Raw genomic sequence first — 18,594 nt, 5'->3', positions numbered from 1 at the left:
TCCTGGGAATGACGGAAATGCAGGAAGAAATGGAAATAGAAAGGGCACACAGAACACTAGGTCCGAAACCACAGATACATCGAAAACCAAAATCCGTTTTAGTAAAATTTTTGAGATATACGACGAGAAAATATACTGGAGTGGGCAAGGAATAAAATTAGAGAAGATAATAAACCATTGGAATACAAGGGTCAAAAAATATTTTTTTTTAACCCAGACGTAAGTTTTGAACTCTTAAAGAAGAGGAAGGAGTTTAATACAGCAAAATCGATCCTATGGAAAAAAGGTTATAAATTCATGTGCTTACAATATTTATCCCCAGGGAGCAAAACAGACTGTTCTCGGATCCAGAAGAAACACAAGAATTTGCAGAACACTTGCAGGGCAGAAGGAGGGATAAAAAGATGTAATAAGAATGAAGAATGGCGATAAAATATATATATATAAAGATGTAAAAATAATGTATATGTAAAGAACTAAAGAAGGAAAGGAAGGAAGGGGGAAAAAAGGGAGAACTTTGTTATATATGTAAAAAAAAGTTTTTCTGGAAGGGGGTTGGGGGGCAGAGAAAATCAGTCACTGCGAAATCAGTTGACGTTTGCGAACAGGATCGCAATCCAAATGGAAAGGGGAGTTATGGTTGCCTGGCAAGGGATAAGGGGCAACTCAGAGAGTTGGGGCATTTGGGGTTAAGGGAATATTGTATGTGGGAGCTTTTGGAGTATTTTATGTTTTAAATGGGTTGTCATACATTGAGTTTAACAAGGGAAAACTGAGAGATGAAAATGGGGAAAAGGTGGTGGTGAGGAAGCAGAAATGAGGTGTAAACAGGATACAAGATGGCCACGTTGAACTCTAGGATTATAAACATTAATGGAATACATAACCAAATTAAAAGGAAGAGGCTATTAAATTTACTGAAAAGAAAAAATAGATATAGCATTTGTACAGGAAACGCATCTAACTGAAGTGGAACATAACAAATTAAAGAGAGTCTGGGTAGGACACGTAGCGGCAGCATCATATAATTAAAAAGCTAGAGGTGTAGCTATATTAATTAATAAAATTACCAATCAAAATAGAGGAGGAAATAATAGATCCAGCAGGGAGGTATGTAATGATAAAGTGTCAGATATATTCAGAATTTTGGAATTTGCTCAATATATATGCACCTAATGAGGAGGATCAAAGGTTTATGCAGGATATTATTTTGAAGATTGTAGATACACAGGAAAATATATTGATAGGAGGGGATGCTATCCTTAATTTGGATCCAATGTTGGATAAAACTGGACAAAAGACAAGCAAAAAGAATAAAGTGGCCAAATTTATGGTTAAATCAATGCAGAAAATGAAATTGATGGATATATGGAGGAGGCAGCACCCAAGAGAGAAGGAGTACTCATATTATTCAAGTAGGCATAAAACATACTCAGGGATTGATATGTTTTTGTTGTTGGCCCATATTCAAGGGAAAGTTAGGAAAACGGAATATAAAGCTAGATTTCTATCTGATCATTCACCCCTGTTATTAGCAATAGAACTGGAGGACATCCCACCAAGAACATAGACATGGAGGTTAAACTCCATGCTACTTAAAAGGCAGGAATTTAAAGAGTTTATTTAAAGCCTAATTAAAACATATTTTGAAATAAATTCTGAATCAGTGAAAGACAAATTTATATTATGGAATGCAATGAAAGCCTTCATCAGAGGGCAGATAATAAGTTATGTAACTAAGATGAAAAAGGACTACAATCGGGAAATAGAACAGTTGGAAAGGGAGATAGTAAGTACAGAAAAAGAACTAGCAACAAGGGACGATATAACAAAGAGAAGAGAATTGGCAGACAAAAAAATAAAATACAAAACACTACAAACGTATAAGGCGGAGAAGAACATAATGAAAATAAAGCAGAAGTATTATGAGCTAGGAAAAAAAATGCACAAAATACTGGCTTGGCAACTTAAAACAGAACAAGCTAAAAAAAAAAAACGGTATTGGCATCAAGGAAAAAGGACAAACAAATTACATACAACCCAATGGAGATCCATGAAAACTTTAAGGAATTCTACGAGCAATTATACCAAACTGAGAACGAAGGGAAAGAAGACAAAATGGATGAGTTTCTAGCTAAAATTGAACTACCAAAATTGCAAGAGGAGCAAAACAAACTGATAAAACCATTTGAAACAGAGGAAGTACAGGATATATTAAAAAGGCTACCAAACAATAAAACACTAGGAGAGGATGGATTCCCAATGGAATTCTATAAAACATTTAAAGAGTTATTAATTCCTCCTCTCCTGGATCTAATGAACCAGATAGAAGAAACACAAAACTTGCCAGATTCATGTCTTTCTTTGGCTTGGCTTCGCGGACGAAGATTTATGGAGGGGTAATGTCCACGTCAGCTGCAGGCTCGTTTGTGGCTGACAAGACCAATGCGGGACAGGCAGACAAGATTGCAGCAGTTGCAAGGGAAAATTGGTTGGTTGGGGTTGGATGTTGGGTTTTTCCTCCTTTGTCTTTTGTCAGTGAGGTGGGCTCTGCGGTCTTCTTCAAAGGAGGTTGCTGCCCGCCAAACTGTGAGGTGCCAAGATGCACGGTTTGAGGCGATATCAACCCACTGGCGGTGGTCAATGTGGCAGGTACCAAGAGATTTCTTTAGGCAGTCCTTGTACCTCTTCTTTGGTGCACTTCTATCTCGGTGGCCATAGAACACGATCTTGGGAAGGCGATGGTCCTCCATTCTGGAGACGTGACCCACCCAGCACAGTTGATCTTCAGCAGCGTGGATTCGATGCTGTCGGCCTCTGCCATCTCGAGTACTTCGATGTTGGTGATGAAGTCGCTCCAATGAATGTTGAGGATGGAGCGGAGACAACGCTGGTGGAAGCGTTCTAGGAGCCCCAGATTCATGTAAGACAGCAATAATTACAGTAATACCAAAGATGGGGAAGGATCCATTAACACCAGCATCTCTACTTAATTCAGATTATAAGATAATAGCAAAATTATTAGCATACAGATTGGCCAATTGTGTACCAAAAATAGTAAAACAAGATCAAACTAGACTTATTAAGAAAAGACGAACAGCGGATAATGTCTGTAAACTTATTAATCTAATTCATGCAGTTCAAGGAAATAAGAAGCCAACAGTGGCTGTTGCTTTAGACACAGAAAAAGCCTTTGACAGAGTAGAATGGAACTATTTATTTAAAGCATTACAGAGGTTCAATCTACCAGAAAAATATATTAATTGAATTAAAGCATTATATAATGGACCGTTGGCGAAGGTAACAGTAAATGGATATGTATCGAACCAATTTAAATTAAGAAGGTCAACTAGGTAGGGATGTCCATTATCCCCTTCATTGTTCGCTTTAGCAATAGAACCTTTGGCAGAACTGATAAGAACAGAAAATAAAAGGGATAAAAATAAAGGAGAAGGAGTATAAAATGAGCTTATTTGCAGATGACATCATAGTATTCTTAACAAAACCAGAAATATCAATAAAAGAATTACATAAGAAATTGGAGTATGGAGAAATATCGGGGTACAAGATCAACGCAAATAAAAGTGAAGTGATGCCAATGAATAACGCAGATTATACAGATTTTAAAAAAGAATCACCATTTAAATGGCAAACACAAGCAATCCTATACCTAGGTATTAGGTTAGATAATACTTAAGCCACCTGTACAAACTAAATTATCAGCCACTAATAAAGAAATTGCAGGAAGACTTAGAACATTGGAAAGAATTACCGTTAACGTTGATAGGGAGGGTAAATTGCATTAAAATGAATGGCTTCCCAAGGATACAATACTTATTTCAATCATTGCCAGTTCCCTTAACAGAGAAATTCTTTAATGAACTAAAGTGAATAATAAGGAAATTCTTGTGGAAAGGGGGGGGGGGGGGGGGGGGAGAAACCGAGGATAGCATTAGATAAATTAACAGAGAGGTACAACCAAGGTGGTTTGCAGTTACCAAACTTTAAAAATTATTTATAGAGTAGCACAATTAAGGTATTTATCGGATTTTTACCAGACAAGGGAAAAGCCAGACTGGACTAAGATAGAACTAGATAAAATAGGGGAGAAGGTACCGGAACATATACTTTATAAGTGGGATGAAAAACTGGTGCAATATAAAAGCTCACCAGTATTGCATCATTTACTTAATATATGGAAGAAGATCCACTTAGAAAGGTAAAAAAATGAATTACCAAATACCAAAATTGTTATTGACACAAAACCCACTAATCCCTTTTATAACAGATAACCTTTCCTTTAGAGAATGGGAGAGAAAAGGAATCAAAAGAATAGAAAATTGTTTTTTGGGAAATAATTTATTAACATTTGAACAGTTGAAGTACAAATATGGAATAACTCATGGCACAATGTTTGCATATCATCAAGTGAAAGCTTATTTAAAGGATAAATTGGGAAACAGACTGAAATTACCAGAAGGAAGCAGCTTTGAATATGTGATTACAGACACAATGATAATTGACAGATTTATAACAAACAAGGAAAATGATGAAATAAGCTATAAACCTAAACAAAAGTGGGAAAAGGATTTAAACATAAAGATAAAAAATGAAACAAGGGAAAAGTTATGTTCTGGAACTATGAAGAATACAATAAACACAAGGTTACGCATGATACAGTATAATTGGTCACACAGGTTATATATCACGCCTCAAAAATTAAATAAATGGGATCCAACATTATCAGATAGATGTTTTCGCTGCAAGAAAGAAATGGGAACAATAGTACATGCAATTTGGGCATGTAAGAAAGTGAAAATGTTTTGAGAAAATCTAAATCAGATATTAAATAAAATCACAAAAAATAACATACCAAAAAATCCAGAGATATTTCTTCTAAGTAATCTAAGAAGTAAAGAATTAGGCCTCAAATTGGATAAAGCGCAAAAAAGATTTCTTATAATAGCCTTGCAGTAGCAAAAAAATGTACAATGTCAACTTGGAAAATGGAAGAGAACCTGAGAATAAAGCAATGGTACATGGAAATGAAAAAATGTATGTATTCCATTGGAAAAAATAACATATAATTTAAAAAATAAAGCCACATTATTTGAACAAATTTGGGAACCATACATGGAACATAAGAGAGAGGGCTTGCCTCAGACCTCCACCACCTAAAATGATAAGACAAAACAACTTGATCCAGTATGTAAAAGTAGATGACACATTTTTCTTGATTATTTTTCATTGTGTGATGACATTGTTTAATGGTTTTATTGTATTGGATATGTTGAATATTTATTGGTTTTGGAGGGAGGTGGGGAGGGAGGGTAGGGGAGGAAAAAAAGGGAGAAAATGCCACTGTGTATATTTAATGAGAAACATTTGTATATATTTTGGTTGATATGGTTCACAGTGTGAAAAATAAAAAAATATTTTTAAAAACGAGAAAGTAGGTCCCATCCTCCATTTTTCTTGGCTAATTGCAATGTTTTGAGACAAACTCTAGGCCTTTTACCTTACCATATATGTCTTGATTAGACCTTATCCCATTCGTTGAATCAATTTTGGTTAATCACTATTTGGTAGGGTCTAAAAAAGATATAATCGTCTGGGAAATAAATTCATTTTAATGGATTCAATCCTTGAACTAAGATTAAAAAAAGAATTAGATTCCATCTTCTAATATCTTTCCTTAATTTTTTTTAATATATAGGCAAATAATTGCATTCCAATAATTTTGCCAAATTAATTTCAAATGTTCACTCCAATCTGTGGGGAAAAAATGTCTTATCTCAATCCATGCGCCCAACCCCTTTTTCTGAAACCATGTCTGCCTATTGACACCCCAGGCAAGGAAACATCAATAACCTGCAACTATTCTGCTAAACCCAGCGAAAACATTATATATTTCAGTAAGATCATCTCTCAGTCTTTCAAATTCAAGAGAATACTGACCTTAGAGAAACACTGAAACAGCTAGAACTTTGAACAAGCATCGAGCTGTGGAAGAACTCTGCATCAATGGATGGAAATGGCAAGTCAGTATTTTGAGCCAGGACTGAAATTAGAAGGCATGAACATTGATCTTCCTGATCTGATGTGACCCTCATCTCAATCTTGTTCCATTTCTTTTTTCCCGACTCAGTTTTCTTTTCAACCTTCCCCCAATCACCCAGTGGTCTCTCCTCCTCTACCACTAATACCCTATTGCATCTTATTCCTTTCCTAGCTTCTTCCCCACCCACCTTCATTCTCCTTGCTATCATCCCTTCTTACTTCACTTTCAATGAAGGTTCCAGAACATTGAATGATAATTTCTACCAATGGATGCTGAAGGGCCTACCAAGTTCCTCCAACTTCTCAAGAGTTATATATCTTGTCTGCTTAGATGAACTGGCTATCCCAGTAATCATTCTGTGAATCCTCACTGCACCCCAACAATCAGAAATAAATCCTTTCTTGGGCAGTGAGATAAGAGAGGTACACAATATTTCAAATGCAGTCTCAGCCAGGTCTTATATCATTGGAGTGGAATATTTGTAGTTCTCTACCATCCTTTTTGGTCTTTATTGCAAAAGGATGCAAATACTAGCAGGTCATGCAGTTGATTTAACTTCCATTGCAAAATGCATACATCTAGAAATCAGCTTACAAGTTTACATTCAAGACACATTCACAATCTCAAGGCTTCTGACCACCACAGTTGGAATTATATAATGAAGACAAATGTGGAACACAAAATCCTGCAGGATATTAAAATGTTACAGTGCTCCATTACCAGAATGAGGGGGCAAAAAAATATAATATTCTGAGGTTTTTTAAAAAACATTCTTAGGGTTTGATCAGGTCACCACCCTACAGGAAGGACATGTAAACACTGGAGGAAGTTCACCAGTGTTTTGACTGGATCAGAGAATTGCAGTTATGGAGAGAGATTGGATAGGCTGGGTTTCTGCTCCCTAGAAGAAAGGAGGCCAGGGGGTTAATGGAAACAATGAGAGATATAGACAGGGTAGATAGTCAAAATATCTTCCCTGTGCTAGTGGCATTAAAATCAAGGCACAGGTTCAAGGTGAGAGACATTCTCCCTCACCCCATCACCACAGATGGTGGATATGGAACTACAACATAGTACAGGTGTAATACCTGCACCCACACCTCCTCCCTCACCACGGTTCGAAGTCCCAAACAGACATTTCAGGTGAAGCAACACTTCACCGGTATATCCAAATAACTCATTTACTGCATCCGGCGCACCCTCTGTGGCCTTCCCTACATTGGAGAGACTGGTCGCAGATTAGATCGCTTCACCCAGCACCTCCTCTCTGTCTGTAACAAAAGTGACCTCCCCGTAGCCAACCATTTCAATTCTGAGTCACACTCTCAAGTTCACATGTCTGTCCATGGCCTTTCACACTATTCCACCCTGACCACCCGCAGATTGGAGGAGCAACACCTCATTTTTCATCTGGGCACTCTCAACCCCAGGGCATGAACATGGAGTTCACTGCATTTCACTAATCAGCATGCCCTTCCCCCCCCTCTTTACTAGTCCTTCCAGTTCCTCCTACTTCCTTTCTCTCTTCACCTAGCCTAGACCTCTCCCCCCTCCACCTATCATCTCCCACCCTCACCACCCCTCCCATCTATCATGTCCCCCCACACCTTGATGAAGGGTTCAAGCCCGAAACGTTGATACATCTTTACCTTTGCTACATAAAGGCACTGTTTGACCTGCTGAGTTTGTGTTTTTTTTCCACAACACAGTACAGGCCATTTGGCCCATCGGGTTGTGCTGACCTAATAACCTCCTCTAACAATTGCCTAGCTCGACACTCCTTCCTATGCAAGTCTCCGTTTTTCTCAGTTCCATGTGCCTATGTAGTATCTAGTAATATCTACCTGAAGTCTGAAACTCCCTGCCAGAGGAGATGGAGACATCAGATACAATCACTATATGAGTCATTTGGCCAGCCACTTAAACAGGCAAGCCATATGCGAGCCAGCAGGATTAATGTAGATCAGTAAAAGCGTCGGCTAGTCGTCGTGAGCCGCATCTGTTGGACGTCTCCAATACTCTTCATTGGACGCTTGTTTGGTTCAATTAACGCCGGGGCCAGTTATTTAATATTTAACCAACTCTTTTCAGATTGCAATCCCGCCGACCAGATACGGGGGGGGGAGGCCGGCGTTGCCAAGTGTAATCACCTTTCACCGCCGGCCACGACTCTCCGCCGACCCCACCGACTCATTCGGCAGCTAACGGGACCCTGCCCCAAGCCCCCGACCCCCGTCCCGTGGGACACATTGTGAAGAGAACGATCCGCCTGGAACGTGTCGTCCCCGATGTTGCATTTCTGACCGGTCCCGTTCGCTCACCCGACAAACACCGACGGTGTTTCCAGCATCTCCTATTTCTCCCGCGAATTAATGACCCACAAGCGGGAAGAAGCAACAAGGTTGGAGCCAATGTCTTCAAACATCTCTCCCCTCTCGCTGTCTGATTCACCCATGGTGGAAATATCATTGGGGTTAAAAACTGACAATGACGATTAAACACATTTTCCGCATAAGAGGAAAAATAACGGAATAGAGAAAAAAAAGAATCAAAACGCAGAGAAAAAGCGACTCCGGCTTTTTTTTTGTTTGGAGAGTCATTGCCCGCTGCCCCACCGACCCGCCGGGGTTCCCCGCCACCACGCTGTTCCGAGAGCCGGCGGCTTCCCTTCACTGGACAACCCTGACACCAACCTCCCCCCCTGGAGAAACAATCCAGCCCACTGACCGTTCACATCGCTCCGGGACTGCCGCTCTTCCTTCCACGTGGCGCGGCTGAACTTCCCTCGATTTCCCGTAGATGAAACGAATCAGCCGGACACTGGTCTGAAAGGGGCGCCCACACACGAGTCCGTCAGAACGATCCTTTCGCTTGAGCCGGGACTGCTGGGGTGACTCTTTGGGGCACGTTGAAAGCAGGCAGAGTGGCTGCCGTTCAAAACTTCGCTGCTGTCCTCCAGTTTCAGAGCAGAGCCTAAACCACACGACTTCGCACCTCTAAAACGTGCGATTCTTCTCACACGCAGTCATCAAAAAAAAAAGACAGGCTGCTGAGATCTAACTTTCTAATACAACGCGTGTGAAATTGAAACCTGCTTTCCGAGCAGGGAAGAAGTGTTTTGGTTCCTAAGTAATGCGGAGCGTGGGATATTTCAAGCCCCCCCCCCCCATTAGAAAGTGTACATTAGCAGCCGATTAGCCCTATGGTTCTGCCTTGCTATGCTAGCCCACCCTTGGTGTTGCACCTGGAGTCAAGCTCCACTAAGATATTTCTCCCTCTGGCGTACTGGTATTCACCGTCCCCCTACCTCTTTTGTACCTATCCACTCTAAAAGTTACACGTTTGAAAGATATAAAAGTGGAGATTTTAAAAAAAGCTGAAACAAAGAAAAACATGCCAGCTTTAGAAATTACTCCCGTGAGACCCCTTAACATCATTTTGTTGCAGCAAATTGCGATCAATGGTTACACTTTGGTTGTCCAAGGTGACTTCAGTAGAACTGAAGACCCTCCTCCCAGGAATGATTTTGGCAAATCTCTTCATCCTCTTCAATGAATCTCTCATGCAGTGCAGTGTCTCGAATGGGTCAGGGTATCCGAGATGTGATTGGACCCGTGTTTTCCTTACATTCATCGTGCCTTCCTTGCTCTGGCAAGATACCACCTCCTTTTTCCAGAATTAATTCCTAATGCATTTTTCACAAACAAAACAGAAAAATTGCAGTTCTTGGTTTAAAGTATTTGGCTTTGATTAATAATAATACTTGTAGAATACCATCAAGGTTGTGGAAATTAACTATCCCACAAAGTTTTAACTTGGCTTTTAGAATTTAGTAGGTCATGGAAGGGAGTTCAAGAGAGAAAAAGGCACTTCTTAGTTTGAAATTCCATGATATTACAGAATCCCGAATCTGGATGAATACTGTGTTTAGAAAAATCTTAGTTGATTGCATTAAAATTAACACCCACTGCTCAATGAAAAATTAAAATTGTACACAAATTTTGTTTTTCAGACGTGACTGAAGTTTTCAAAGAATTATGTCTGGCAGTTTAAAACAATTATCCTTGTGAAAGGAAACAAAATTAACTTCACTCATAATAAACATAGTGAAACTTGTATTCAGATTGAAATATTTTCTCTGCAACTTGAAGACAAACACATGAAATAACAAGTGAATTTCTCTTCAAGGCATTTATAGTGTGATTTACGTGTGTGCTCAAAATGACTTTTGGAATGACCATTTTCAGCAGATGGACAAGTGGAAAGAAATGCAGAAAGGTTTGTGGATGGAATTCCAAATCTTTTCCATGTGGCACCTTCAAGCACAGCAGCTGATAAGGAGTGATGATGATGGATTTGGCCAAGAGGTATGAATCCGGAGAGGGGAGATATCCTAGACAGTTATATGATTGGAGATAATTGAGATATGGAGGTGAGAGACTATGGAAGGAGTTGAAAGCAGGTTCAGAATTCTAAAAAGGAGGCAATTTCTTGACCATGAGCACAAAGGAGGTCGTTTGGTCAGAGTCTGAAGTTTTGGATTACCTCATGTTTCTAGAGTATAGAAAGGGGAAGCCAGTTACAGCAATTGAAATCATCTAACATTTAAAGGGTTTGCATAAAAGTTTCAGAAGCAGTTGAGGAAAACATGAGCAGTGCTGTGAAGGTGTCTGAGTGATGATGTTGAATTATGTTTCATCACTCAGCTTATTATCAAATATGATTTCATGAGTAGCTTTGTTCACATTCAGGTATATGAGGCAAAAAAGAGAAAGAAAGATGATGGTTTTGCTAAGGAAAGCTGGAGGAATTTTGTTCTCATCTGGGACTGAATTTTGGACAAGTACTCTGTCAGCACATTGGTGACAAATAGAAGGGGATCAAAGATAGTTCTTTGGGTTACTGAAGGTATATTAGAATGGAAGGTACACAAACTGGAACTGTTCAGCTGTTTGGGCAAAATGGAGTTAACATTTCAGATTGCTGAACTATCACTGGAACAGGTCATCGAGTCTGCTTTCCTCTCACAAATCTTGCCAAACTTGTTGTGTATTACCAGCATTTTCTTTTTATTTCACATTTTGCTTTTGAAGCTATCATTGGGATTTATTTAGTCTAACTGGAAAGGTCAAAAATGGTACATGCTCCCATGCACGTAGATGATAGTGGAAAGCATTGGAGGAGGGTGGTGTAGTCAACTTGAGAAAGCTTGTGGCAGGTAAAGCAAGACCATTCCCAAGAATGAAGCCAGCAAGGTATAGTCCTATCAGATAGATAAATAAAGGAGTAGTAATAATTTCAATTCCATGATGTGTCATTAAAGGAGAATACAGTGAAGTTCCAGTAATGCACTACTCAACGATACAGAAATCCCAATGGATAAGCATCAGGCTCACAAGGATTCTGTTCTCATGGTCCATTAAAACTCACTAGGTTTTGTTTCCTGCACTCTCTGCAAAAATTATTACACTACTATGTAACATCTTTAAAAAGCCTCCGTGAAGTAGAGAGTAAGATTATTGTCCTGGCACCTCCCAACCACATTATCAATCTCCATCCTGTATTTTGACTCATCATTTCCAGATATTTGGCCAACAAATATTTGGCTACAATATTATAATATTAATATTATAATTACAATATTTGGCTACGCAGTCATGGGTATACAATTAATCGAGTAGAGAACTAAGCACAAAGTCTTGGGGTGCCTCTGTGTTGATGATCAGTGAGGAGATGGTGATGTTGCCAAGCTGCACTGATTGGGGACTGTCAGTGAGAACCATAGAATGCTACAGCATAGAAAATAGGCCATTCAGTCCTCTAGTCTGTGCCAACCACCATCTCTCTAGTCCCATTGACCTGCTTCCATACCATAACTCTCCAGTCCTCTCCCATCCACTTATCTATCCAATTCATTGTTAAAACACAAGATTGAGCCTGCATTCACCACATCAGATGGCAACTCATTCCACACTCCCACCACTCTCTGAGTGAACTTCCCCCTAAACCTTTCCCCTTTCACCTTAAAATTATGACCTCTTGTATTTATCTTCCCCAAATCTGTTGAAAAATTTTATTTGCATCCACTCTTGTAGATCTTTATCAAATCTATCAAATCTCCCCTCATTCTTCTTTGCTCCAAGGAATAGTCCTTTTATCTTTTTAAAAATATTTTTATTGATTTTAGCATATTAGCTTATATACAAAGTTTTAGAAAAGAAAGCAGATAACAAATCATTTGTATACATGTAAGTGCACAAAAAAAAATAGATTGAGCTAGGTTGAGAATTCCTTAATAAACATAAGAAACAATCATTTGAATTGATCTATAAAACCATGTTAAACCCATTTACTGAATTAAGGAATAAAGTCCTAACCTGTTTAATCCTTTCCTGAAGACTCCTGAAGACCCTGCAACATTGTAGTAAACCTTCTCTGCAATCTTTCAGTCTTATTGATATCCTTCCTGTAGTTAGGCACCCAAAACTGTGCACAATATTCCAAATTTGGCCTCACCAATGTTTTAAACAACTTCAACATCACATTCCAACTCCTAGATTCAATACTAAGATGCCAAAGGCTTTCTTTACAACCCTCTCCACATGAGACGCCACCTTCAGGGAATAATGTATCAGTATCTCTCTGCTCCTCTGCACTCCTCAGTGCCCTGTCATTACTGTGTATGTCCTACCTTGGTTTGCCCTTCCAAAATGCACCACTTACATTAAACTCCCTCTGCCATTTTTTGGCCCATTCTCCTAGATGGTCAAGGATCCAGAAGAACGGACAAAGTCCCAGGTCTTTTAGTTTGGACGTGGGTTTTGCAGGTATGATGGTGTTGAACGCCAAGCTGTAGTTAATGAACCACAGCCTGACATAGATGTTCCTGTGGTCTTAGTGATCTAACACAGTGGAGGGCCTGCGTGATGGCATCTGCTTCTGTTCTTTTTGATGGTAGATGAAAAGAAATTGGCCCAGCTCCATCTTGAGAAACGATTTGTTACCAACCTCTCAAAACACTTCATCATGGTAGAGTTCCATGCCACTCACTAACTGATCGTCATTGAGGCAGCTCACCTTTCTCTTCATAGGCACTGGAATGATGGATCCTCTTTGGAGGCAGGTGGGCCTGATTGATGCCCTTTGGAGCGATGGAGCAGGAGGTTGAAAATGTCTGCAAAAATTCCAGCTTGTTGGTTCACATTGGTATTAAGGAAATGGCTAAGTACACCATCTGGGCTAGATGCTTTGCATTCTATTGCAGATAGCTATGTGAGGCACTGTCTCAGGAAGGCAGCCAACATCAAAAGGTTTTCTATCACACTGGTCACAACCTTTTCTCACTGCTACATTTGGGCAGAAGGTGCAGAAGGCTGAAATCCATCACCTCTAGGTTAACATAGAATATTACAGCACAACACAGACTCTTCGTACATATAAATCTACTCAAAAATTAAATCATCCCTACATCACACACATCACCCTTTATTTTTCTAGCATTCACGTGCCCATCTAAGAATCCTTTAAATGTCCCTATTGTATCAGCCTCCATCACCATCCCTGCCTATGCATTCCTGGCATCCACTATTGTCTGTGTAAAAACCTTACCCCCTGATATCTCCCCTTAACAGATGTCCTCTGGTGTTTGTTAGTCTTGCCCTGAGAAAAAGGTGCTGGCTATCCATCATATCTATGCCTCTCATAATCTTGTAAACCTCTATTAAGTCAACTCTCATCCTTCTTTGTTCCAAAGAGAAAAGCTCTACCTCTGGTAATCTTGACTCATAAGGCAATTCTTCAATCCAGGTTCAAGAACAGTTTCTTTCCAACGGCTATCAGACTCCTGAACCTCCCCTTGTTACATTAATCGTTCACTGCTCCGACAGCATGAAAAGACAGTGCACTATTGCAAGTCATTTAAAAAATATTTATTATCTATCTTATATATTTATTGTCTCTTTTAATTCAATTGATTTGCTAATATAGTTTTTTTTCTGACAAGTATCTGGCTGTTCAATATGTATAACAATAAACTCATTATCAATTAAAAGCCATTGGATATTAATATGAATCGCAATAATTGTTTGGAAAATTCCAGTGATGCCAGATTATCAGTAGAGGAGAAAGGAGAGTGCAGCAAGCTCCTCGGAGACCAGTTAAGTAGTGACCTATCCTGGACACAAATTATCCCTCACTTGTCAAGAAGGTGCAACAATGACTGCACTTCCTGAGAAGTTGGAGGTGGGCAAGACTACTAGTCACCATCTTGTCAACTTTCTACAGGAGCTCTATTGAGAGGGTCCTAGCCGGTTGCATCATAGTATGGTATGGTTGCTGTAGGGCATCAGATTGGAGGTGAATCCACAAGACACAGAGCAGCAGAGAGGATCTCTGGGGACTCCTTTCTCCCCCCTTCCATCCCACTCCATCAATGGGATTTGCCAGGATCGATGTCTAAAGAGGGATCTCAAAATTAGTGAGGACCCCCTACCACCCCACACCCAGCATCTGTCAGCTACTTCCGTTGGGGGAAGAGATACAGAAATATCAGAGCTAGAACCACCAGGCTAAGAAAAAGCTTCTTCCCACAGGCAGTGGGACTACTGAACAACTCATGTACTGCTCAGACAAACCTTCTGAGACTCTATCATTTATTTAGCAATAATATTTATTTGTTTTAATATTTGTATATTAAAAAACTGTGCATATGCATCATTTGTCTATATGTGTGTTATGTCTGTATGTGTGTTTGCAGTGTATTGCACAGAGGACTGGAGAACACTGTTTTGTTGAGTTATACTTGTACATTCAGATGATAAATAAACTTGAACTTTATTATCAAGACCATTTGGAAAAATATGTTCACCAAATCAGAGAGTAAAATATCAGGTGTGACCAAAATGAAAGTAATAAGGAGGTTCTTAAAGGAAGCATTAGTATTTCCAACAAATTCCACATTTGTTTTTATAAATTAAAAAAAAAATGGCAGCCACTAAAATGTTGAATGGATGTCTGGTCCATGAGGCAAATCATTGAAATATGATTAGAATTTTACCCCTCGATTTTGGGGTATCAGTAATTTTGTGGCTGAGTTCTGTGGCCACAAAATCAAAAGGGCTGGAAATCAATGGAAATTTGAGAAAAATGCATTGGGGACTTTCCTAGCTGCATATGAGAAACTGAGAACTGTCTTAAAGATCTGTTTTTATTGAAAGATATAGTCATCAGGTGTGACAAATATTTCTGATTTATTCATCAGCTGAAGTTGAAATAGGTTGAGTTTGAAATTGGAAAAGATCCCCAGAGCTACTTTTAATAGAGTCAGACATTGAGAACCTCCCCTCCAATTCTATACAGGACCTATTCCAAAGTTGCTGTGCTCCTTGAGTTTCTTCCTGCAATGTTGAATCCAAGTACTTCCTGATTCTATTTCTCCACTCACTGGATCCCATCCAATATCATCAGATCCTGCAAAGTTTTTTTTCCCCATTGAAGTACCCTCAATGCAGCTCACCCTATTTAAGATCTCACCAACACATTCCTCCAGCAAGAATTTTGAATCTTCCAGCTAACTCACACTTCATTAAAACTTAATGATCAGGTCCACTGACTGAAGGTAACATTGATTTTGTTGTGGGGGGAGGGTAACTGAGGGAGAGGGACACGGGCATCATCACCTTTATTGGGGAATTCCAGGTGGAGGCGTCGGGCCAGCCATACACAGAGATACAGTACAAATGGCATAACAGTATCACAGTGGTATCACCACTTTCACACCCTCTTTTAAAAAATGTCCAGTGGGGTGGAGTGGGTTTAGTGTCCATTACAAAGCAAATGAAGGGTGGAGTTGAGGAGAGTACCTTGATCTGTCTTATGTTTGCCTCAAGAGGTCTTGTGGTGCATAAATGCAGCTCTCCAGCTACTGAAACAGATGCAAGAAGTATATAACAAACAAGCAAGGCAGAATAACATCACTATAGCTTCCATTTAATTTTCCTGGGTCTCTGCAGAACAGCATCCAAAGCAAGTGTACAGCATCTGCAAACTAGCAGGTGGTAAGTGTACATAGATGCAATCAATCATCAGTTTCAACATGTTGAACTCAGCATTTTTGCAAAAAGTGCTTCAGGTTGCTGTATTTGAACAGTTGTACTTGGAGGTTCAAGAGCTATTGATAGCAAACATTGCAAATCTGCAGACAGGATAAATCCCTTGGATCATTCCTTTGCCAGACGATTGTTTGTTCAAATGTGAATGATCTTATCCTGGCTAGCTTCAGATCAGATTACACAGAAGGCACTGAGCATTGTGGACCTCATATCCGTTGGGTTTGTAAAAGGTGGAGAAGTTACATCAAAATTCAGTTATTGATCAAAAATACAACTTAGCAGATCAGGTAGAATCTATGGGGAAAAAATGGAGTTAACATTACATAACCTTTCAATAATGCCAAAAAACTGGAGCTACTTTACTACAGGGTTTTATTACCACAAAACTGACACATTCTCCTGTTGCTGGCTCGATTCCAGGATGGTACTGAGGGAGTGACACGAGCATCATCGCCTTTATTGGGGAATTCCAGGTGGAGGAGACACAGGGAGGAGGCAGGCCAGCCATACACAGAGATACAGTATGAATGGCATAACAGCATCACATTCACCCCCTCATTTAAAAAAAAACATCCGGTGGGTTTAGTGTCCATTACAAGTTCAGCTGGTCTGGTGGTCTTCTGTGGTCTTCTTTCTTCTGTGGTGGTCTTCTGATGGTCTTCTGTGTCTCAGGGACTGCTGTGGTGCAGCTTCAGGATCCTGATCGATTTGGGACAGATCGTTAGTGGGCATACTGGATGACTGGGGAGGGTCAGGTGGGGCAGGGGACAGGGCAGGGCAGGATGCTGGGGTTCAGCTATGGTGGTTGGACCAGCTAGTGTAGGGGTCAGGGTAGAGTGCCCAGGCATGTAGTGGTTAAAGGTGGTAGGTGGTCTCACTGGATTGGTGGCGGTCTTGCGTAATCATCTTTCTGATGGGGAACGAGCCAACTGAATGTTTACTGACACAACAACAGAGGTAGGGTTCTCTTGATCTTTGTCGTTCACCCTCCTAGCCTGTACATCTGGAAAATCATTGTTTGACATTTCCACCAGCTACAACATGATCCACCATCTTTCCCTTCACACACTTTTCTGCTTCCTCTGTGATTCACTGGTTCACTAATCCTTCCCTGTTTATTTCTTGTCAATCCCAGGCAATTTCCACCACAACTATAAGAGGTGAACTACCTACACCTTCTCCTGACCTCTATCCAGAGACTAAAACAGCCCTTCCAAGTGAGTTAGAGATTCACATTCAGTGCTCTTAATGTGGTCTCCTCTACATCAATGAGACCAAACATAGTCTAGCCAATTGCATTGCCAAGCACCAAAGCTCTGACTGCAAGGGCATCTGTTGCTTCCAGTTGCAAGCCATTCCAACTCCCTTCCCTGTTTCCATGTCCACAGTCTTCAACATTGCCAGGGTGAAGCCAAATGCAGACTTGAGGGAGGACACCTCAACCCAATGACAAGAATCTCCAATTTCATGCAACCCTTTCTCTCATTTAGGTCCTCACACATACACCCTTCTTTCCAACCCAGTTATTCAGTTTCTTGCCCATCTCCCACGTGATTCCATCTGCCTATCATCCAAGACTCAACCAATGAGTTCTCTATCCCCAGTCCTCTAATGTTCCCATTTACTCACCGTTCCCTTATCTGGTTTCACTCATCAGCTTCCTGTCTTTGTATAGAATCTGCAGCTCTTTCTTGTCTCTACATAACACCTCCCTTCCAGACAGACTGAACACCTTCTATGGGAAGAACAGGATGACACCAAAGAAAGGTCCACGTCTCCTTGAATAATGGGCCCCCTGCATAGCCATGGCCAAAGTGAGGAGAACCCTATCTAAGGTGAGCCCACACAAAGCAATGTGACCAGACAATATACCTTGTTGGTTACTGAAGGACTGCGCAGTCCAAATGACGAAGGTCTTCATGGACATCCTCAACAACTCATTGGAACAGTCCATTGCTCCCACAGGGTTCACAACAGCTACCATCATCCTGGTACTCAAGAAGGTGACAATAACAGGCCTCAATGGCTACCACTTTGAGGCACTGACCTCCACCATTATGAAATGCTTCAATCGTCTGGTGATAGAACACATCAAAGCAGACCTTCTAGAGATGCTGGATCCATTTAAATTCCCCTACAGATGATGTTATAGCCTTGGTGTTTCATTCCATCCTGACCCACATGGAGAATGAAGCCTCATATGCAAGGCTGCTGTTTAGCTTGGCATTTAATATAATCATTCCCTAGAGGCTGGTGGAGAAGCTATCCTCGCTAGGACTCAACACCTTTCCCTGTAATTGGATCCTGAACTTTCTAATGGAAAGACCAGAGTCTGACCAGGTCGGTAGCAGGCACACCTCAGAGTTGTGGACTCAGCCCGCTCCTGTCCACACTACTGACCCACGACTGCATTACCAGATCCAG

General features: G+C 40.4%; 1 protein-coding gene across 1 annotated transcript in view; it reads right to left on the bottom strand.

The window, feature by feature from the left end:
* The window catches only part of LOC138765317 (interleukin-12 receptor subunit beta-2-like), a 32,184-nt gene extending 23,203 nt beyond the window's left edge, over positions 1-8,981 (bottom strand). Inside the window, exon 1 of the mRNA XM_069942361.1 lies at positions 8,789-8,981. The gene's annotated coding sequence lies outside the window, so the exon portion shown is untranslated. The remainder of the gene's footprint in view (positions 1-8,788) is intronic.
* Positions 8,982-18,594: the final 9,613 nt, after the last annotated feature.

This window comes from Narcine bancroftii, chromosome 5 (genome assembly GCF_036971445.1).
Source record: "Narcine bancroftii isolate sNarBan1 chromosome 5, sNarBan1.hap1, whole genome shotgun sequence".
NCBI classification, from domain to species: domain Eukaryota; kingdom Metazoa; phylum Chordata; class Chondrichthyes; order Torpediniformes; family Narcinidae; genus Narcine; species Narcine bancroftii.
Note: the sequence above shows the minus strand (reverse complement) of the source record. Positions and strands in the feature narration are given on the sequence as shown.